The following is a 23,062-nucleotide window of genomic DNA, read 5'->3' on the forward strand; positions in this document are numbered from 1 at the left end:
TTACTGGACTAGTAAAGCTAAGACCCAGCTCTGGAGACAATGGGTTCAAATCCCATTACGGTGAAATAAGTCTGGAATAAGTAGATAATCTCAGAAATGATGACCATGAAGCTACCAGATTTTCATAAAAGCCCAACTGTTTTGTTAGTGAAGAAAATCTGCTGTTCTTACCCAGTGTGGCCTCCATGAGAGTCTGGACCCTCAGTAATGTGGTCGACACTTAATGGCCCTCTGAAATGGCCTAGCAAGCCACTTATTAATATCAAAAATGAATAAATCCCAGTTGGACCACCCGGCATCAACCTAAGCACCAGACATGACAAAAGCATAACCTGCCCAGTCGACCCTGCAAAATCCACCTCATAGTCGTTTGGTAGTACAGAACTTAAGTATTGATGAAAAAAAAGAGATTTTTTGTTAACGCTTTTTGTCTTGCACTCATCAGGACAATTCACAAGAAAATACCAATCTCGGGGGAAACAGCATATTTATATTGTATGAGAAGAGAGTGCTGATTGGTTGACAAGTGGACTTTGACTGATAGAGGCATTGCCACGGGGGATGCACCAGTTGATGGTCACTGACAGTTAACTGCCAAGCTTTGTTTGAAATTTAAACCAGCCAGCTTGACTCTAGTCAAGACATTGCCCTGGGGAATGAACCAGCGAATGGCTGTCACTTATTTTGTTTAGCTGAAACAGGCGCAATGTGTGTACATGTTCTTTCTGTCTGCAAAGAACAGGGCCCTGTGTATAAATATACGTAGCTTCCAGTACACGCAACTGTACCACACTGCGAGCTCGACTGACGATCTTCAATCGGATGTCAGCCTAATTCTTAGCACATTGGGAAGTTTTAAGCAAATGTTGTCCAATTGTGGAATCACAACTAATGCTGGACACCGTGCGTTTTGAGTTTTGCAAACATGGGCTGGTTGGGCACAGTAAGTACCTTGCCTATTGCAGACAGTGGAGAGGGATATGCTGTTTCATGCAATCCGCTAGCCTTTCGGACATATGGCCCAAATTCCTGACGTCTCACTGGCATGAAATTCATATGCAACATTACTCATTTGTGTGATAGGCAGAGTGACTTTTTGGCTTGACGGCAGCATCCTGTTAGTGGCGAATACCACTCATGTTGCTACTGCACAGTAACAGCATGAAACAGCTAGCTTCACCTGTTGCTCAAATGTTTGAGATATCTTGCCCTTCCAGGGTAATCTGAGGAAGACTGGGCACTTTTTAGAACTGCATGATTTTGCATGATATACAGTGTGAAATGATGTGATGAGGGTAGCCATTATCCTGCAGGATGTCTTTGTGCCCTATGTCAGCATCAAGCTTGCATGGTGAGCAAATGGCTCGGGCCCTACTTAAAAGGTTGCTGATAAGGCCAATCTTACAGCGCGTCGAACTGTAAGAGTATATTGACCAGTGAGGGTAAGTGTGTGGTACACTGTGGTAGAGAACCCCCTGGCAGATTTCCCAACTAGTATGTCAAGGAAGGGGAGTTCATTTGCTCCATTTCAAAGGTGAATTTGAGCACAGGATGGAGCCCATTAAGACATGCAAGGAAATTATTGCATGCAGCTGCAGATTTAAATATAACAAACATATTATCCACATATCGGAAATATGCAAGGAGTAGGAGGTTAGGCGTCATTCCATTGAAAACACGTTTCTCATGGAACCCAACAAGGATGTTTGCGAGAGCTGGGTCTAGTGAGGATCCCATGGCAACACCATCTATTGGATCATACATGGTGTCATTAAAGTTAAACTCAACTACACGAATTGCGGAGTTCATAAGCTCAATGAATACTGATTCATGCAATGGTGGCAGGCTTAGATCGCCAAGATATAGTGCCGCAGTGCAAAATCCACCTCGTTAACATCTAGCCCATAAAGCAGCGTGGAGTTCGGAGAGAGGGAGAGAGCCAATAAAGCAGCGTGAAATTCGGAGAGAGTGAGAGCCCATAAAACAGTGGATGTTTGGAGAGAGAGAGCTCAAAAGGAGCGCGGAATTCTGAGAGAGAAAGCCCATAAAGCAGCGCTCAACTTGGGGGGAGAGAGAGCGAGCCCATAAAGCAGCGTGGAGTTCAGAGAGAGAGAGATCATAAAGCAGCGGAAGTTCAGAGAGAGAGCCCATAGAACAGCATGTGTTCAGCTTGAAGAAACTGAGAGGAATAGCAATCGTGACATCACAGGAAACTAGTAAGTTGATTGGATGGTAACTGCTTGCTGTAAGGGATGGTGTATATCCAGCTTAGGACATCAGAGTTAAGGTACATCTATAAAAGAACTAAAACTTTAAAATAAAATAAATAAAAAATAAAATAATTACCTAAAACACATACCTGTGTAACGAAGAACATACAACTTGTGGGTGGTACTAATATTTAATAAGCATGGTAAATTGTAGAATACATAGGAATTATTCAAAGTTAATTAGGAAAGCAATTAAATTAAATTAACTAAATGACATAAGTAACAATGGCAGGACAGGTGTTATGTTGCAGCTGTGGAATGTGGCAGCTTTTGGACGCCAAGGTGACCCAGGACAAACACGTTTGCAGAAAGTGTAAGCAGCTAGAAGAATTCCGGATCAGGATTATTGACCTGGAAGCCGAACTGCAGACACTGTGCAACATAAGGGAGGGGAAGAAATACCTGAATATTTTGTTCCAGAAGATGGTCACACCTCTTAGAATAGTGTCCTCTGTTTTGTTCAGCAGTGAGGGACAGAAGGATGTGACCGTGAGTGAGGCAAGTAAAGGGACTGAACAGACAGAAGTGGAGGAGCCTCAGACTTTACAATTGTCAAACAGGTTTGAGGTGCTCATAACCTGTGTGGACTAAACTGAGGTCTGCAAGGTCGATGAGCAGGCTGGTCATGGCACCTTGGTACAGGAAGCTGCTCAAGCCGGGGGAGCAAAAAAGGATGTAGTGGTGGTAGGGGGACAGCATAGTGAGGAGGATGGACACTGTTCTTTGCAACAAAAAGTGAGAGTCCAGAAGGCTGTTTTGCCTGCCTTGTGCCAGGGTTTGGGACGTCTGCTCAGGGCTGGAGAGGAACTTGCAGTGGAGGGGAGGATCCAGTTGTTGTGGTCCATGTAGGTATCGATGACATAGGCAAGACGAGGAAATAGGTTCTGCATAGTCAGTATGAGGAACTAGGTACCGAATTAAGAAACAGAACCTCAAAGGTAATAATCTCTGGATTATTACCTGAGCCACATGCAAATTGGCATAAGGAAAGTAAGATTAGAGAGATGAATGCGTGGCTCAAAAACTGTTGTGGAAGAAGTGTGTTTGTTTGTGGGGCACTGGCACCAGCATTGGGGAAAGTGGGATCTGTACTTTTGGGATAGTCTACCCCTCAAAATGTTCTTGTGAATTGCATAACTAGTGAAGAAAGGGTTTTAAACTAAATAGTGGGAAGGTGTAGTATATCAAAAAATAGAGACAAGGTAAGAGAGGAAGGTAATATGGGAAATAATAGACCATGACAGGAAGGGACAGAGAGTACAAGTCTAAGAGTAAACCAACAGATAAGGCTACAAAATAAGGTTACAAAACTAATAAAAGGACAAAACTTTGGCTCCGTATCTGAATGCACGTAGCATTCAAAACAAAACAGATAAACTGATGGTGCAAACGGAGATAAATAAGTACAGTCTAATAGCCATTACAGGGACATGACTGCAAGATAGCATAAATTGGGACCTGAATATTGAAAGGTATGTAACCTCTAGGAAGGATAGGGAGTTGGGAAAAGGCGATGCAGTGGCTCTGTTAATTAAAGACGACAGCACGATAGAGAGGATTGCCCTAAGTTCAGGATACAGAAGCGGTTTGGTTAGAGGAATTGGGGAATGATAAAAGCAACAATTTGCTTGTGGGAGTGGTGTACAGGCCCCCTAACAATAATCACATAGTAGGACAGGGTATCAAAGAAGAAATAGCGGAGCTTGTCAGAAAGGTAGGGCGGTAATCATGGAGGATTTTAATTTACATATAGACTGGAACAACCAGATGGGCAAAGATAGTGTAGATGATGAATTTATTGAACGTTTTTGGGATAATTCCTTAGATCAGCATGCTGTGGAGCCAACTTGGGAGCAGGCTATACTAGACCTGGCATTGTGCAACAAGATGGGTGGGTCTAAGACTAGTATTTTAAACTTAAATAAGGGAAATTACAAGGGTATGAAAGCAGAGCTAGCGAAAGTGAACTGGCAATTTAGGTTAAGGGATCGGTCAATAGAGATGCAGTAGCAGGGATTCAAGGGGATATTTCAGAATACACAGAATAGATACATTCCAATGAGAAAGAAAAATTCCAAGGGGATGATCCACCATCTGTGGTTAACTAAAAAAGTTAAAGATAGTATCAAACTTAAAGAATTGTGCAAAGATGGGTGGCAGGTCAGAAGATTGGACAGATTATGAAAAATACAGCAAAGATTGACTAAAAGGGGGGAAAAATTAGAGGGAGAGAAAGCTAGCTAGAAATATAAAGACAGATAGTAAAAGTTTCTATAGATATTTTAAAAAGAAAAGAGTTAACAAAGTGAGTGTTGGTCCCATAGGAAGTGAGTCTGCGGAGTTAATGGAAAATTAGGAGATAGCAGATGAATTGCATCGGTATTTTGCATCGGTCTTCACTATAGAGGATACAAATAACATCCCAGTAACATGTTGAACTCCACTTGGAACCTCTGAGGGTGCTAAGGGCATAGAATGTGCTCTGGGTCGGGGAATTTCAATGTCCATCACCAAGCGTGGTTCGCTAACGCAATGACTAAGTGAACTGGCTGAGTCCTGAGGGACATAATCTGCCACACAAGACCTGCAGTAGGTGATGAGGAAACCAACAAGAGCGTAAAGTCTACTTGACCTCACTCTCACCAATCTACCTGTCTCAGATGTGGATGTCCATTCAGTATTGGTGGGAGTGACTATCGTTCAGTCTTCGTGGAAATGAAATCACATCTTCATACTTAGGATACTCTCCAACATGTTTTGTGGCATTTACCATGGTTATAAATTAGATAATTCAGTACAGATCTAGCAACTCAAACTGGGCATCCATGAGGCGCTGTGGATCATCAGCAGCAGCTGAATTGTATTCAACCAAAATCTGTAACCACGTAGTCCGATATATCCCTCATTCTGCCATCGCCCTCAAGTCAGGGGAACAACTCCGGTTCAATGAGGAGTGCAGGAGAACATGCCAGGAGCAGCACCAGGCATACCCAAGAATGAGGTGCCAACATGGTGAAACTACAACAAAGGCCTATATGATGCTCAACTGCCATGGTAACATGCTATAGAAGAAGCTAAGTGACCCCGCTTCCACCTGATCAGATCAAAGCTCTGCATTCATACCATATCCAGTTGAGAGTGGTGATGGAAATTAAACAACTAACTGGAGGAAGAGGTTCAATGACCATCCCCATAGTCAATGATGGCAGAGTCCAACACATCAGTGCATAAGACAAGACTGAAGCATTTTCAACCATCTTCAACCAAAAGTGCTGGGTGGATGATCCAACTCAGCCTCCTCCTGAGATCCCCAGCATCCAGGTGGCAGGCTTCAGCCAATTCGATTTACTCCACCTGACTATCTGGAAACAGCTGAGTGCATTGGATACAACAAAGACTCTGGACTCTGACAACATCCTGGCTGTACTCGGAACCAGTCGTGCCCCTAGCCAAGCTGCTGCAGTACAGCTACAACATTGGCATCTGACCGACAATGTAAAATTGCCCAAGTATGTCCTGTCCACAGAAATCAGGACAAAGCCAATCTGGTCAATTAGCTTCCCATCAGTCTACTCTCAATCATCAGCAAAGTGACAGAGCGTTTCATTGGTATTAGGTGGCACTTGCTCAGCAATAATTTGCTCACTAGTGCTCAGTTTGGGTTAAGCCAAATGATGATTTGACTCCAGTCCTCATTTTAGGCTTGGCCCAAACATGAACAAAAGAACTGAATTCCAGAGTTGAGGTGAAAGCGACTGCCATTGACGTCAAGGCAGCATTTGTCTGAGTGTGGCATTAAGGGCCCTAGTAAACTTGAAGTCAATGGGAAATGGTGGTGGGAGATGGAGTCGGGGGAGGGGAACTCCCCACTGGCTGGAGCCAAACTAGCACAAAGGAAGATTGTTGTGTATGTTGAGGGCCAATCATCTCAGCCCCAGTACATTGCTGCAGGAGTTCCTCAGGGCAGTATCCTCGGCCTAACCATCTTCAGCTATTTCATCAATGACCTTCTTTCCGTCATAGAGTCAGAAGTGAGGATGTTCGCTGATGATTGTACAATGTTCAGCACCATTTGCAATTTCTCAGATAATGAAGCAACAAAATAATGGGCAACATTCAGGCTTGTGCTGATAAATGGCAAGTAACATTTGTACCACACAAGTGCCAGGCAATGACCACCTCCAACAAGAGAGAATATAACCATCTTCCCATGACATTCAGTGGCATTACCATTGCTGAATCCCCACCATCAATATTCTGGGTTACCATTGACCAGAAACTGAACTGGACCAGCCATATAAAAACTATGGCTACAAGAGCAGGTCCGAGGTTGGGGATTCTGCAGTGAGTATCTCACCTCCTGACTCTCTTACTTCAAGTCAATAGTGTGATGGAATATTCTCCATGCGCCTGAATGAGTGTAGCACCAACAATGCTCAAAAAGCACAACACCACCCAGGACAAAGAAGCCTGCTTGTTTGACAACTCATTCATCACCTTAACATTCAGTCCTTCCACTGTCAGTGCACAGCAATAGGCAGCATGTATCATCTCCAAGATGCACTGCAGCAACTTGCGGCTCCTTCGACAGCATTTTCCAAACCTGTGACTTTACCACCTTGAAGGACAAGGGCAGCAGATGCATGGGAACACCACCACCTGCAAGCTCCCCTCCAAGCCACACACCATGCTGATTTGGAATAATATCGCTGTTCTTTCACTGTCGCTGGGTCAGAATCCTGGAACTGAGAGTTTACCTGCAACACATGGACTGTAGTGGTTCATTAGGTGGCTCACCACCATCTTCTCTAGGGCAATTAGGGATGAGCAATAAATGCTGGTCTTGCCAGCTATACTCATATCCATTGAATGAATTTTAAGAAGTGCTGATCATGTACACTAAGATGTTGTCATGACATCACAGGTAGGCTGACCTGAAGGTGGCCTCCTACCCCTACACTGTGCAGAGCTCCAGGATTGGTACATCACCCCTGTAATGTTGTTATCTGTCTGAAGCTTCTTCACGAAGAAGAAGCAAAGGCGTTTCCCAGAGAAGCGGCAAGAGGCGTCTCCCATCCGACACGGATGACAAGGGCAGCAGCTCTTCGGATGATGAAGTGCCAGGGCGGCACCGACAGAAGAGGCGGCAAAGCTCCAGGGCGTTGGAGGACGAGACACCCGAGCTCCAGAAAATTGGAGACAACAAGGAGACCAGCGCACCCCAACTTTGCCTGCAACCTGAGGAGGCCAGTGCACCACAGCCCCTGGAATCTGGGAGCAGTGAGGCAATCATCGCACCCCAGCTCCAGGAAGCCGGGAACAGCAACACCCCAGAGGGGGTGAGTTTTGGAGAAGCTTCTCCAGCAAAGGTCATCTCAAAACCCACTCTCTACGTGAACCTCCAGATGCCACCGGAGCAGAACACGGCCAAGGAGATCTACCTCAGCCCATCCAAAGTGAAGGAATTTGAGCTCACTACGGGTATGAAGGAGCAGACTAAAGGTCTGGGACTCTCAGAGACAGTGGGTTTGGTAGGAGAATAAATGCTTTAAAATGGGTTTAAAGATTGTATCCATAAATGTGCGTAGCATTAAATCTACTACGCGATGTGTTGCGACCTTGGACTACCTAGCCAAGGTCAAAGCTGACCTGTTGTTTCTGCAGGAGTGTGCGATACCGCACCTCAGCTCCTACAGGCAATGGTCACGATGGTGGTCCCACGGGCCATCGATCTGGTCGGGCGGAAACGACTCTCGTTCCTCCGGCCTGGGTATTCTGCTGCGGGGAGGCAACTTCACCGTCTCCGAGGTCAAGGAGGTGGTGGGCGGGCGACTCCTCGTAGCAGACGTAATGTACAAGAACGCTCCACTCCGGTTAATTAACGTGTATGGCCCGGCACAAGGGGCTGAGCGGCTGGAGGTTTTTCAGCAGCTCCCACTGCTGCTGGCGACCTCCAGGCCGGTCATTCTGGGCGGTGACTTCAACTGCATCATCGATGCGGCTGGACGATCCGGCAGGGCCGGCAGCAGATTGGACGCTACGTCCAGATCCCTGATGGAAACAGTTAAGGATGCCAAGCTGCACGACGTCTTCAGCAACCCTGCAGACGGAGCGCAGCGTAGATACACCTGGTCGCGGCCAGACGGGTCCATTTGTTCCAGGATAGACTTCCTGTTTGTGTCCCGTGCATTCACAGTCAGATCCACCGAGGTCAAGCCGGTGTTCTTCTCTGACCACTGCCTCCTACTGGCGGACTGCCACTTGGAGAAGGACCTGAGGGTGGGCAGGGGGGCATGGAAGCTAAATGTGCAACTGCTGACCCCAGAGAACATTGAGGAGCTCAAGAGGGATTACAAAGGTTGGAGAACCGTGAAACCCCTCTTTGAGTCCCTGACACACTGGTGGGAAGCGATCAAGGGAAGCATCAAGAGGTTTTTCATCCTCAAAGGCACCCAGAAAGCTAGAAAGGAACAGAGGGAAATGTCCCGACTCCAGAAAAAGATGCAGAATCTGCTGCGGCTGCAGTCGATGGGGGTCGATGTCAAGGAGGAGCTCCAAGAGGTGAAGAGCCAGCAAGCCTCGCACTTTGCCTCGGAGGCCTCCAAGATCATCTTCCGTTCCAGAGTCCGCTCCGTGGAGCAGGATGAGACGTGCTCACGTTTCTTCTTCCAAAAGGTACACAGAGAGCGCTCTGTGATCAGCAGCCTGAAGGAAGAAGACGGCTCAGTAAAGTCATCACGGTCCGACATTCTGAGGATCAGCAAATCCTTTTATGCCGGATTGTATGACGTGAAGCCCACGGACAGCACGGCCTCCCAGTCCTTCCTGTCCTCTATCACGGAGGTCTTAGACCACAGTACGCGGGAGAGCCTGGACAAACCGCTAACTCCTGATGAACTGACTAAGGCCCTCGAGTCCTTCGAGAAGAGTAAAACCCCCGGAAGCGACGGCTTGCCGGCGGAGTTGTATTCGGCTCTGTGGGACTTGATCGGCCCAGACCTGCTAGGAGTGTACGAGAGTATGCTCCTGGCCGGTAGTATGTCAGAATCCATGAGGAAAGGCATCATCACCCTCATCTACAAGCACAAGGGGGAAAGGGAGGAAATTAGAAATTGGCGACCCATTTCACTGTTGAATGTGGACTATAAGATTCTGTCCAAGGTCATCGCCAACCGGGTCAAATCCGCTCTGGAATTGGTGATTCACCCTGACCAGACCTGCTCTGTGCCAGGCAGGAAGATCTCTGACAGCCTGGCGCTGCTCAGGGATACGATTGCCTATGTACAGGACAGGGGTGTGGATACCTGCCTCATCAGCTTGGATCAGGAGAAGGCCTTTGACAGAATATCGCACACCTACATGGGGGATGTGCTCTCCAAAATGGGGTTTGGGGAGGGAATTCGAAATTGGATCCAACTGCTCTACACTAACATCAGTAGCGCAGTCTCAATCAATGGGTGGGAAACAGATAGCTTTCCGATTAAATCTGGAGTCAGGCAGGGCTGTCCTCTCTCGCCTGTCCTTTTCGTGTGTTGCATAGAACCCTTTGCCGAGTCCATCAGGAAGGATCCGGGCATAAGAGGAGTGACGATCCCAGGCAGTGGAGGCACTCAGGTAAAAGCCTCCCTGTACATGGACGACGTCGCCGTCTTCTGCTCGGATCCGCTGTCGGTGCGCAGACTGATGCACATCTGCGACCAGTTCGAACTGGCCTCGGGAGCCAAGGTAAATCGTGGGAAGAGCGAGGCCATGTTCTTTGGGAACTGGGCTGACCGATCCTTTGTCCCCTTCACTGTCAGGGCTGACGGCCTGAAGGTGCTGGGGATATGGTTCGGAGGGACCGGGGCATGCGTTAGAAACTGGAAGGAGCGAGTGGCTATGGTGAAAAGGAAACTGGGCATGTGGGAGCGACGCTCCCTCTCCATTGCGGGAAAGAACCTGGTCATCAGGTGTGAGGTACTCTCGCTGTTGCTGTACGTGGCGCAGGTCTGGCCCATTCCAGACTCCTGCGCGATGGCGATCACTCGAGCCATCTTCCGCTTTATCTGGAGGTCGAAAATGGATCGTGTCCGCAGGGACGCGATGTACAAGCCTCTAGATAAAGGGGGAAAAAACGTGCCCAACATCGCCCTCATACTGATGGCCACCTTTGTGTGTGGCTGCATCAAGCGGTGCGTAGACCCTCAGTACGCAAACACCAAGTGTCACTACGTGCTGAGGTTCTACCTGTCCCCGGTGTTGCGAAGGATGGGTCTGGCCACGCTGCCGCGGAACGCTCCAAGTAGTTGGACCGTGCCGTACCACCTGTCCCTGGTGGAAAAATTGATGCAGAAAAACACCTTTGACCACAAGTCCATCAGGCAGTGGTCAGCACGTAACGTCCTAGAGGCCCTGAGGGAAAAGGAGAGGGTGGACCCTGTGGGATGGTTCCCCGAGCAGACTGTCAAAGTCATTTGGCAGAATGCCTCATCGCCAGAACTTTCCAACAAGCACCAAGACGTAGCTTGGCTGGTGGTGAGAAAGGCCCTCCCCGTCAGATCCTTCCTACACGCCAGGAGGCTCACCCCCTCTGCACGTTGCCCTCGAGGTGGCTGTGGTGGGGAAGAGACCGTTGTTCACCTCCTTGTGGATTGTGCCTTTGCAAAGAAAGTCTGGAGAGAGATGCAGTGGTTGCTGTCGAGGTTCATCCCGAGCAGTTCTGTGACACAGGACTCTGTGCTCTACGGGCTGTTCCCAGGGACACACACCGAGACAAACATCAACTGCAGCTGGAGGATCATCAACTCGGTGAAAGACGCGCTTTGGTCTGCCCGAAACTTGTTGGTCTTCCAGCGCAAAGAGTTGTCCCCGACCGATTGTTGCGGACTGGCACAATCCAAAGTCCAGGACTACGTGCTGAGGGACGCACTAAAGCTTGGGGCAGCTGCCGCAAAGGCGCAATGGGGAAGGGTCGCTGTCTAAGACCTTTCTACCACAGCGCACCGAGAGACTGGGAACTGTTTAGAGCCCCTCGGGCTATACAGATCAAAATGAAAGGCTGTAAATGATTGTAATATTGTTTGTACTGATGCACCTGGTGATACATTTTGTAAAAGTTTAACCTGGATTGTACCCTTGTAATGTTGTTTTTGAAATGGTTTGGAATGTGATTGAAGATATTTTATGAATAAAGTATATTTTTGCAAAAAAAAAAAAAAAAAATTTCTCAGATTAACCCTCTTGAAGCACAAATGTGGGTTTAAACATCCAGCCTGTTTACAGCAGTAGGCTAGATTAGAGTGGCATTAGGACATCAAGCGTTCTGTGCCTGCCTGGATTTCTGTCTGGCATTTTCAATTTTCCTAGCAGCCTTGGGCTTTTAGTAGCTGCCAAACCTCCAGGAAATATCCTATTAGGCTGCGTTTCAAGAAATGCTGGATTTCAGTTCTGTGGAGAGATTAGATCAGCTGAGGTTGTTCTCCTCATGGAAGGGAAAGTTAAAAGAAGACTTAATGGACGTGTACAAACTCATGAAGGGTTTTGACAGAATAAGGCAGAGAGAAATGGTTTCCACTGGGTAGAAGTATTGGTAACCAGAGGACACAGATTTAAGATAATTTGCAGAAGGTGGTGGAAGATGAGAATTTTTTTTAATGCACGAATTGTTATGATCTAGAATACTGAAAGGGTGGTGCAGGCAGATTCAATGACAACTTTTACAAGGAAATTGGTTATATACTGAAAAGAAAATATTTGCATGGGCATGGGGAAAGAGTGAGGGAGTAGGGCAAATGGATAGCCCTTTCAAGAAGCTGACATGAGTATAATGACTGAATAGTCATTAGTCTGTGCTGCATTACCCTTTGGTTCCCTGATCAAATGCACAAGAGGGAGAAAAGTTATGCACTTGGATACTATGATAGTACAAGTGCTCCCTGGAAGACTATTTAAAGAGTAAATAAGGCAGACAGTAATAAATCAGAGCATTGGCACAATAGGGGGTTGAGTTACAAACTGGAATTCACTCTCCTGCTGGGCTGTGATTATGCAGAAGTCTCTGCAGCAAACACTCATGCAATGTTTCAGTCCCATCAAAAACAAAGCAATTCTGGCTGCATTAGTGTGTCGTCATCAACATCTGCTGAAGATGTCAAATACAGTCTGAAATGCAATTGTTAGTTCACAGACATTCGCGATCGTTACCTGGACTTGCTGCACTAACACCACAAAGCCCACCTATCAGGAAAGGCTGAGCAATATTATGCACATCAATCAGGAATTGGTTAGACTGGCTCTCTGCTTGAAAAGGAAAGATTTGCAGGGCTATGTGGAAAGAGCAGGGAGGACAGGGCAAATTGAATCACTTGCAAAGAGCCATCACAGGCATGATGAGCTGAATGGTCTCCTTCTGTATTGTATGATTCTATAGACCTTGCATTCTTTCTCATCACTCAGGTTCATCAACAACAATAACTTGTACGTGCATAGTGGATTTAATCCAGTAAAATGCCCCAAGGTGCTTCAGAGCTGTTATCAAAAAAAAATTTGACACTGTGTCACATAAGGATATATAGGGCAAATGGATTAGGTTTTAAGGAGCATTTTAAAAGAGGAAAGCAAGGTTTAGGGAAGAAACTCCAGAGATTGGGCCTTTGCAACTGAAGACATGGCTGCCTGTGGTGGAGCAACTTAAAATAGAGGGTGCTTAAGAGGCCAGAATTGGAGGAGTGTAGATATCTCAGAGGGTTGTGTAGCTGGAGGACATGAGAGATAGGGAAGGATGAGGCTATGGAGGTATTTGAAAACAAGGATGAGTATTTTAAAACCAAAATGTTGCTTAACCAGAGACACTTGTTTAGTGGTTGCAGGATCTCCACCGAAATCCATTCTTGGGTAGTTAGCTCATACAGAATGCTCCCTTATACATTTCTTTGCTGTGCTGCTCCTGATCACCATCCAGTGAGCCTGAGCTGGAAGACAACAGGATCGTGGTGCTCTTTGGCTGTCACTCATCTGCCTGCATGCTTTGATGTTACTTTAAGACGGGCATGAAGGCCATAATTTTAAAACAATACTCCTATGTGTAAATAATAATTCTGTTTCACATCCATTTCAAATATTTGGCCAATAGCCATGTTTAACTGACATGGATCAGGAAATCCAGGTGCTGTCTAGGGTCGTAAATTCATGGAAGAAATAAGGATCATAGAAACTAGGAGCAGGAGTAGGCCATTCGGCCCTTCGCGCTTGCTTCGCCATTCATTATGATCATGGCTGACTATCCAACTCAACAGCCTGTTCCTGCTTTCTCCCCATACCCTTTGATCCACTTTGCCCCAAGAGCTATATCTAACAACTCCTTGAAACCATACAATGTCTTGGCCTCAACTACTTTTTGTGGTAACGAATTCCACAGGCTCACCACTCTCTAGGTGAAGAAATTTCTCCTCTTCTCAGTCCTAAATGGTCTACCCCATATCCTCAGACTGTGACCCCTGGGTTCTGGACTCCCCCACCATCGGGAACATCCTTCCTGCATCTACCCTGTCTAGTCCTGTTAGAATTTTATAGGTTTCTATGAGATCCCCCCTCAATTCTTCTGAACTCCAGCGAATATAATCCTAACCGACTCAATCTTTATGTCAATCCCGCCATCCCAGGAATCAGGCGGGTAAACCTTCGCTGCACTCCCTCTATAGCAACTCCATCCTTCCTCAGATAAGGAGACCAAAACTGCACACAATATTCCAGGTGTGGTCTCATCAAGGCCCTGTACAATTGCAGCAAGACATCCCTGTTCCTGTACTCGAATCCTCTGGCTATGAAGGCCAACATACCATTTGCCTTTTTTACCGCCTGCTGCACCTGGATGCTTACCTTCAGCAACTGGTGTACGAGGACACCCAGGTCTCATTGCACATTCCCCTCTCAATTTATAGCCATTCAGATAATAATCTGCCTTCCTGTTTTTGCTACCAAAATGGATAACCTCACATTTATCCACATTATACTGCATCTGCCATGCACTTGCCCATTCACTCAGCTTGTCCAAATCACACTGAAGCATCTCTGCATCCTCCTCACAGCTCACTCTCCCGCCCAGCTTTGTGTCATCTGCAAATTTGAAGATATTACACTTAGTTCCCTCATCTAAATCATAAATATATATTGTGAATAGCTGGGGTCCCAGCACCGATCCCTGCGGTACCCCACTAGTCACTACCTGCCATTTGGAAAAAAAACCCGTTTATTCCGACTCTTTGTTTCCTGTCTGCCAACCAGTTTTCTATCCATCTCAATACACTATCCCCAATCCCATGTGCTTTAATTTTACACGCCAATCTCTTATGTGGAACTTTGTTGAAAGCCTTCTGAAAGTCCAAATAAACCACATCCACTGGCTCCCCCTCATCAACTCTACTAGTTACGTCATGATAAATTCCAATAGATTTGTCAAGCATGATTTCCCTTTCGTAAATCCATGCTGACTCTGTCCGATTCTGCCAATGTTTTCCACGGGCTCAGCTATTAAATTTTTTATAATGGACTCTAGAATTCTCCCCACTACCGACGTCAGGCTGACTGGTCTATAATTCCCTGTTTTCTCTCTACCTCCCTTTTTAAATAGTGGGGTTACATTAGCTACCCTCCAATCTGTAGGAACTGTTCCAGAGTCTATAGAATCTCGGAAGTTGACCACCAATGCATCCACTATTTCTAGAGCCACTTCCTTAAGTACCCTGGGATGTAAATTATCAGGCCCTGGGGATTTATCGCCCTTCAATCCCATCAATTTCCCCAACACCATTTCACTACTAATACTGATTTCTTTCAGTTCCTCCCTCTCACTAAACCCTGTGTTCCCTAACATTTCTGGTATGTTATTTGTGTCCTCCTTTGTGAAGACAGAACCAAAGTATGTATTTAGCTGGTCAGCCATTTCTTTGTTCCCCACTATAAATTCCCCTGTTTCTGACTGTAAAGGACCTACATTTGTCTTCACCAATCTTTTTCTCTTCACACACCTATAGGAACTTTTACAGTCAGTTTTTATGTTCCCCGCAAGCTTACTCTCATACTCTATTTTCCCCTTCTTAATCAATCCCTTGGCCCTCCTTTGCTGAATTCTAAACTGCTCCCAATCTGTTGTTTTTCCTGGCCAATTTGTATGCCTCTTCCTTGGATCTAATACTATCTCTAATTTCCCTTGTAAGCCATGGTTTGGCCACCATTCCTGTTTTACTTTTGCACCAGACAGGAATAAACAATTGTTACAGTTCACCCATGCACTCTTTGAATGTTTGCCATTGCCTATTCACTGTCATCCCTTTAAGTAATGTTTCCCAATCCATCATAGCCAACTCGTGCCTCATACCATCGTAGTTTCTTTTATTAAGATTCAGGACCCTAGTCTCAGAATCAACTACGTCACTCTCCATCTTGATAAAGAATTCTATCATTTTATGGTTGCTCATCTCCAAGGGGCCTCGCACAACTAGATTGCCAATTATTCCTTTCTCATTACACAATACCCAGTCTAGGATGGCCTGTTCTCTAGTTGGTTCCTCAACATATTGGTCCAGAAAAACATCCCATATACACTCCAGGATTGCAGGCTCGATGGGCCAAAGGGCCTTTTTCTGTGCTGTCTCCAGGATTGCTCCTGGTATTTGCCCAGCAGGTTTTAGGAAGCAGGTAGCAGACTCACAGAGCAGGAAGATCCAGAATTCAATGCCAAAGCTGCACCTGGTCTGAGCCCCTTGGCCTCACCGGCCTCAAATTAGAGAGGGGGAAATTAATAAAACTACTTTAATATAAAATCAAAATACTGCAGATGCTGGAAATCTGAAACAAAAACAAAAATTGCTGGAGAAACTCAGCAGGCCAGACAGCATAGAGTCATAGAGGTTGAAAGAGTCTGCGCTGGTCAAACAAGTACCTAACTATTCTAATCCCATTTTCCAGCACTAGGCCCATAGCCTTGCATGCCGTGGCATTGCAAGTGCACATCCAAATACTTCTCCAATGTTTTGAGGGTTCCTGCCTCTACCGTCTTTTCAGGCAGAGAGTTCCAGATTCCCGCCACCCTCTGGGTGAAAAAATTCTTCCTCACATTCTATCTTACCTTAAATCTATGCCCCCTGGTTATTGATTCCTCCACCGAGGAAAAGTTTCTTCCTGTCTACCCTATCTATGCCCTCATAATTTTATACACCTCAATCATGTCCCCCCCTCAATCTCCTCTGCTCCAGGGAAAATAACCCTAGTCTATCCAATCTCTCCTCATAATTAAAACTCTCCAGCCCAGGAAACATCCTAGTAAATCTCCTCTGCACTCTCTCTCTAGTGCAATCACATCCTTGCTATAATGCGGATTCCAGAACTGTACGCAATACTCTAGCTGTGGCCGGACTAGCGTTTTATACAGTTCCAGCATAACCTCCCTGCTCTTATATTCTGTGCCTTGGCTAATAAAGGCAAGTATCCCATATGCCTTCTTAACCATTTTATCTACCTGTCCCACTCCCTTAAAGGACTGGTGGACATGTACACTAAGGTCCCTTTGACCCTTGGTACTTCCCAGGACCCTACCATTCATTGTGTATTCCCGTGCCTTGTTTGTCCTGCCCAAGTGCATCACCTTACACTTATCCGGATTAAATTCCATTTGCCACTGATCACCCCACCTGACCAGCCTGTTTAATTTCCTCCTGTAATCTAAGGCTATCCTCCTCACTATTTACCACCCCACCAATTTTCGTGTCATCCGCGAACTTACTGATCAACCCTCCTACTTTCAAGTCTAAATTGTTTAGATATACCACAAACAGCAAGGGACCCCACACCAATCCCTGTGGAACCCCACTGGTGACATTAAGAGTAGAAAGCAGGATGAGCAAGTGACAGATGGCCCTGGTGGGTTGGGGGGAGGGGACGGTGTGGGAGAACAGATCAAAATAGGCTAAAAGGTGGGAATGAAACAATGAATGGAAATAAATTTTAAAAATAATAGTGGAAAAATATATATATAAAAATTAAAAATAAATATTTGAAAAAAGGGGTGAGGATGGAAGAGAGACTTCATGACCTGAAGTTGTTGAACTCAATATTCAGTCCGGAAGGCTGTAAAATGCCTAATTGGAAGATGAGGTCCTGTTCCTCCAGTTTGCGTTGAGCTTCACTGGCCTCCCCCCACCCCACCCTCACTAGGGCCATCTGTCACTTGCTCATTCTGCTTTCTACCCTTAATGTCACCAGTAGCACCTCCTTTAGCCAGTATCACCACCATCAGCACCCCTTCGACCTTTTGTTGATGACATCTTTTGCAATCTCCCCTTTGCCCCCACCTATCGCTGGCCTTCTATCCAGCTTCATCTGTCCCATCCCCCTTAAATATATATTTCAAATATTAAGATTATATTTTGTCACATTTCCACTTCTCTTTAGTTCTGAAGAGTCATACAGACGCGAAACATTAACTCTGTCTTTCTCGCTACAGATGCTGTCAGACCTGTTTTCCAGCAGTTTTTGTTTTTGTAATAAAACTTCTTGTTCTTGATCACCACCCAATGGCTTCCGAGGGAGAAAGAAAGAAAGACTTGCATTTACATGGCACCTTTCATGACCACAGGATGTCTGAAAGTACTTTTTAGCCAATGAAGCACTTTTTGAAGCGTAAACACTGTTGTAATTTCGGACACGTAGCAGCCAATTTGTGCATAGGAAGCACCCACAAATAGTAATGTGATAAAGAACAAATAACCTGGGTTAATGTTGTTGAGGGTTAAATATTGGGAGTATTTTCCATCTCCTATTTGAATAGTGCAATGAGATCTTTTACATCCACCGAAGAGGGCAGACTTACTTATCACCTCATCGGGAAGACAGCACCTCTGACAATGCAGCATTCCATTCCTTCAGTACTACATTGGGATGTCAGCCTGAATTATGTAATCAAGTCTCTGGATTGGGGCTAGAACCCATGAACCCCTGACTCAGTGGCAAAAGCGCTAACCACTTGAGCCAAGGCTGACACAGAGTCAGGCTTAGTGGTGATCGCTGCTGATTTGAATAATTTCTGCACATTCGTCATCCATATTTACACAGAAAGAATGGGCACTTAAGTGGGACACTGAAGGCCTGCCTGCCTAGGCACCTGTGGAAAGCACCCACTGTAAGAAGTGGATGCCATCAGGAGAAAAGGGCCCTCACTCAGGCTTTAATGTGCACTGACCATGTCTTTCTGAATAACCAGGCACTGTGGACCGCAGGAATACTGCACAAGTGTGCAGTCCATAAGACTTGATGGAGCTGGCAGGGTGATGAGCTTGACTGTCTTCCCCTATTGGGTGAACTAGAGCAGGGATGCCTGCTCTTTTGTCCTGATGCAACATCGATCTGGTAGTGGGGCTGTAAATAAATACTTCAGCCTGGTTAAAGGATCCATAAATAAATAAAAGAGAATTATGTTGAAGTATGTGCCAGCTTTTCATATGTTTTGAAACAACATCAGAAAGGACCAATCTCTGAATTTATTAAAACAAATGTTTTTAAGCACTGCCATTTTATCAACAGAAATGTTTGAGATTGAGGTCTGGAGTTTGAGACATTTCTGTAAGTCTGAGACACTTCTGTCAGCCTGTGCGTGGTACTTCAGTTTGCCTGATGGGGTTATGAATTCTCCCATCCCTCTTGGCTTATACCTCACCTCCTGCATAACATAGATTAATCCACAAAATAAGAGGTGTGGGGGTGGTGGAGGAAGCAGATTTGTAGAGTGTGACTGCAGTGAGAAGGCAGCAGCTTTGCAGAGTGTGTTATGACCTACCCCCAGGTGAGGTTCCCCAAAGTTGTTGATCCAGGTGAGACCCCTCAATTTGTCACCATCTGGCTGTGACACCCCCAAATTGTTATGCCCCGGGTGAGGAGGGATGAATTGGCTCCCTGTCTTTATTCAGCTCCCCCCTGCTCTGTTGGTGGCAACAAGATTTAATCTAAAAGGGATCCCTTTCGCAGATACCCTTTTCCCAGACCTAATTGTTCTGGTTTTGAAGGAGCCGATTTAATCAGACTTTCTTGAGTTAAAGGTAAGAGTAAGTTTATTAACTACTAAAGGCAAGAAAGGATAAGACAAATGCATATACGGTCATACAGGTTAAAAGTAAGAATTTAGCTTGAAACAAAAAGGTATACGGAACAGCCCTTGACTCATGGGAGTAGATGATTGCGGCCCTTGCAATTTGAGCTTCCAGTAGAATTGCCTCCAGTAAACAAATAACCGGTTTCGAGGTTCCAGTTGAATTGACTCCAGTAGAGAAGGAGAGAGATCGGGATACCTGCAAAATGGTGATTTGCAGGGCTACTGTGTTGGGCTGTTACTTCTGAATCAAACTTCCAGTACTTGCTCTCTCTCAGAATGTCCACCAACAGACAGACACTGGGGCAGCTTTTCAGCTCACTTTTAACCCCTTCTTGTATATTCCAAGTGGGAAGTGAATTCACAGATGTGACTGGGCATTGCTCATAGGATTTCTTGATGAGATGATGCTCATCTCCTATTATGTCCCATTGCCCCTCCCAGAGGGAGCAATTAGTTTCTGGATGCCTTTAGAAGTACCTTGTCTGGCAACAGGATGGGGTTCCATTATTCCAGAAGAGACCCTCCCCTAGTCTACCCCAACAAACTGGAAGGGATAGAGGCTTGGTGGAGGTGGGGTGGGGGAGTGATAGGAAATTGAGCAGCAATGGGAGAGAAGGAAATGCTGGGGGTCCTCCTCAGGACAGAAAGGGTGGTGCTGAAATGAAAAGTGAAGCCAAGAAGCCTGTGTGTTTTAACTGCCAGAAGGTAGAGCACATCCAGACCAACTGCTGGGGGCTACGAGAAAAACCAGTGGGATTTATCAGGGCACATACACCCCGTGCAGAGAATGGGAGTCAGTCAGAGAGCATAGCAGACCAGGCTGTGGCTCTGACTGTGGCTGCGAATCACTGTAGGGGCACTCCTGAGAGTGCAGAGCCTTAGTTCAAACATGGACAAAAGAGCTGAACACCCGGGGTGAGGTGAAAGTGACTGCCCTCAATATCCAGGCCGCATTTGACCGAGTGTGGCATCAAGGAGCCCTCGTAAAACTGGAGTCGGGGAAACGCCTCCGCTGGTTGGAGTCATACCTAGCACAAAGGAAGATGTTTGTGGTTCTTGGAGGTCAGTCATCTCAGCTCCAGGACATCACTGCAGGAGTTCCTCAGGGTAGTATTCTCAGCCTAACCATCTTCAGCTGCTTTAGCAATGACCTTCCTTCTATCATAAGGTCATAAGTGGGGATTTTCGCTGATGATTGCACAACGTTCAGCACCATTCATGATTCCTCAAATACTAAAGCAGTCCAAATACTAAATGCAGCATGAGCTGGACAATATCCAGGCTTGGGCTGACATGTGGCAAGTGACATTCACGCCACACAAGCATCAGGCAATAACCATCTCCAACAAGAGAGAATTCAACCGTCGCCCCTTGACGTTCAATGGCATTACCATCACTGAATCCCCCACAATCAACATCCTGGGGTTTACCATTGACCAGAAACTGAACTGGACTAGCCATATAAACGCTGTGGCGACAAGAGCAGGTCAGAGGCCAGGAATCGTGTGACGAGTAACTCACCTTCTGACTCCCCAAAGCCTGTCCACCATCTACAAGACACAAGTCAGGAGTGTTACGGAATACTCCCCACCTACCTGGACGAGTGCAGCTCCCACAACACGCAAGAAGCTTGACACCACCCAGGAAAAAGCAGTCCGCTTGATTGGCATCACATCCATTAACATTCACTCCCTCCACCACCAACGCACAGTAGCAGCAGTGTGTGCCATCTTCAAGATGCACTGCAGGAATTCATCAAAGCTCCTTTGACAACACCTTCCAAACCCACAACCACTACCATCTAGAAGGACAAGGGCACAGATAGATGGGAACACCATCACCTGGAAGTTCCCCTCCAAGTCACTCCCCATCCTGACTTGGAAATATATCGCCGTTCCTTCACTGTCGCTGGGTCAAAATCCTTGAACTTCCTTCCTAACAGCACTGTGGGTGTACCTACATCACATGGACTGCAGCGGTTCAAGAAGGCAGCTCACCACCACCTTCTCAAGGCAAATAGGGACGGCCAATAAGTGCTGGCCTAGCCAGCGAAGCCCACATCCCATGAATGAATAATAAAAAAGGATGAGGTTAAACAAATTCCTGAGGGTTACCGGGATTTTGTATCCAAAGGAACGGTGGCCACATTTCCCCAGGGTGAGGAGAGTAAGCCTGTTGTAATACTGAGGGATGCAGGGGCCAGCCAGACTCTACTGGGAAAAGGCATGACCTTCCCAGCAGAGAATGCCATCAGTACCAAGGTGCTGGTAAAGGGGATTGAAGGAGGATACATTCTCATTCCCCTATACCAGGTACATCTGGAGTGCGATCTTATATCAGGGCCAGTGACCGTGAGAGTTGTCCCCAGTTTGCCTGTGGATGGGTTCGGCCTGCTCCTCAGCAATGACCTGGCAGGATCAAAGGTAATAGCATCTCCAGTGCTCTCAGGGAAGTCCATTGAGGTCAAGGAGACCGAACAGCTGCAGGAGAAAACGCTTGGGGCATTTTCCCTGACTGTGTGGTAACCTGGTCTATGGCCTGACAAGCTCCAACAGAGGAACCTGAAGTGGCACTGCAGACAGAAGACTCTGTGGTCTGGTTATCTGAAACCATTTTCAGGAGTCTAGAAGACCCTAAGGAGGAGATAAACAAATCTTTGTTGGTCGCGGCCCAGCAAGCTGACCCACAGTTAAAAACATTAGCTCAGACTGCCACAATGAGGCTGAGGCAGAAGCAGTCCCCGAATGCTACTACATTATAAGTGATATGCTGATGAGGAAAGTGAGGCACCCTCACGGACCTGCAAATAAGGAGTGGACAGTGCTCCACCAGTTGGTAATGCCGCCAAGGTACCGTGAGGAAATCTTGAGGCTAGCTCATGAAATTCCAATGGCTGGGCATGTTGGTATATGCAAAACCTAATCCTGCATCAGCCAGCATTTCTACTGGCCACATCTCCACAAGGATGTAGTAAGGTTTTGCAGAACCTGCCACACGTGCCAGGTTGTGGGAAAACCCCAACCTGCAATGCGACCTGCACCTATGATTCCTGTGCCAGCTTTTGGGGAACCATTCAGCAAGGTGTTAGTGGACCGTATGGGGCCCCTACCCAAAACAAAAGGGGACCACAGGTATATCCTTACCATCATGGATGTGGCTACCCGTTTCCCAGAACCATATCTGCCAAAGCAATGGTGAGGGAATTGATCCAATTCATTACCAGGTATGGTCTGCCCATCGAGGTCCAGTCGGATCAGGGATCAAGATATTCCAGGAAGTCATGGGTAACCTGGGCGTGACTCAACTGAAGTCTTCAGCATATCACCCGCAGTCCCAGGGGGTGGTAGAACGGTACCACTAAACCCTAAAAACAATGATTAGGGAATATGGCCATGAATAACCCCAATGCTGGGATAAAGGACTAGATTTCCTTCTGTTCGCTACCAGGGACTCATCCAATGAGTGCTCCGGCTTTACTCCATTTGAATTAGTTTACGAGCACCAAGTGCGTGGGCATCTGAAACTAATCACGGAGAGATTTTTAGAGCAGAAGGAGGAGCTCTCCATGTTGGATTGCGTAGCCATGTTCCAGGAGCGGCTCATGAGAGCCTGGGAGATGGCCCGAGAGCACTTGAAAATCTCCCAGATGAAAAAACAGGCTGATAGACATGCC

At 46.4% G+C, this 23,062-nt stretch overlaps 1 protein-coding gene across 9 annotated transcripts in view; it reads left to right on the forward strand.

Annotated features, from left to right (window-relative positions):
* Window positions 1-23,062, forward strand: part of rad51b (RAD51 paralog B) — a 542,458-nt gene that overhangs the window by 154,338 nt on the left and 365,058 nt on the right. The gene's annotated exons all lie outside the window — the stretch shown is intronic.

Source organism: Cetorhinus maximus, chromosome 18, assembly GCF_964194155.1.
Source record: "Cetorhinus maximus chromosome 18, sCetMax3.hap1.1, whole genome shotgun sequence".
NCBI lineage: Eukaryota > Metazoa > Chordata > Chondrichthyes > Lamniformes > Cetorhinidae > Cetorhinus > Cetorhinus maximus.